The sequence below is a fragment of the Poeciliopsis prolifica genome, unplaced genomic scaffold (genome assembly GCF_027474105.1).
Source record: "Poeciliopsis prolifica strain line A6 unplaced genomic scaffold, Auburn_PproV2 SCAFFOLD037, whole genome shotgun sequence".
NCBI classification, from domain to species: Eukaryota; Metazoa; Chordata; class Actinopteri; order Cyprinodontiformes; family Poeciliidae; genus Poeciliopsis; species Poeciliopsis prolifica.
The window spans coordinates 811,519-812,500 of record NW_026562412.1 but is presented as its reverse complement, the minus strand read 5'-3'; positions in this window follow the sequence as shown (position 1 = coordinate 812,500).

Sequence of the window (982 nt, the reverse complement as noted above, 5' to 3'; positions counted from 1 at the left end):
ATTATGGAGAATCCACTTTATTTAGTGTAGTAGAAGTGAGTGGAGGGTCAGGTCAGAGGTCATGTGATCTCACTCAGGTTCATTCTGCTGGATTAGTGTTTGGGTTGATTAGCAGTCACCCAACAAGTGAAATATATGAATTGTTGCATGAAAGGTCTCATAAAAACAAAACTCAGTGACATTTTATAGTAGGTGAGGCTCACTGTGGCTTTTTCCAGACAAATAAACTCAGATTTCTTTGATGCTGGAAGATCAGTTATTGTCTGAAACATTCATGTGAAATTTAGCAGCTTTTCAAAGAAGAAAAATGGCCATCAGAAAGTCAAAGTAAATTATAAATTATTGTGTTAATTTCAAGTAAAAAGCCGTTTCAGGCGCAATTTCTCCTTGGTTTCTAATTGAAAAATCACCAGCAGTTCGTTGGTTCTGTGGTTGTGTCCTTTCTGTCCTCAGGTTGCCACATGCTGCCAGCAATTCCTCATCCTGGAGGCTAATTGCAGCTAATTATGTTCACCTGGCATCCTGGTGTCAAACCAGCAGCACAGAAAATAAATGTTGTTTCTGCTCAGACCAGCCGGTCAGTGAATACTTTAAAATAGCCAATCAGTAGGATTTCTCATTAAGTGCAGCTCTGCATTCACGCAGCTTCCAAGGTGAGGTCACAGCTGTCAGAGTTCAGGTAATTAGTGTTTCCTCCTCTGCTGCTCCTGGATTAAAGGGAACAGTTCGCTCTGTCCCATCCCGTTCCCCCATTCCCTCGTTCCCCCGTTGCCCCTTCACCTGAGACTCTGCAGTCGCGGCTCGTTTGTCTTCTCAGGTTGGTGACGTGAGGACAGCCGATGCCTTTTGGGTCAGATGCTCTCAAACACAACAAGAAGAAGAAAATATTTTTATTGTGACACATGAATCAAATCTGCAGGTTTATGGAACAGTAATTATTATCATTTATTAACATGATAATAATTATGTTAGTAAATTATTA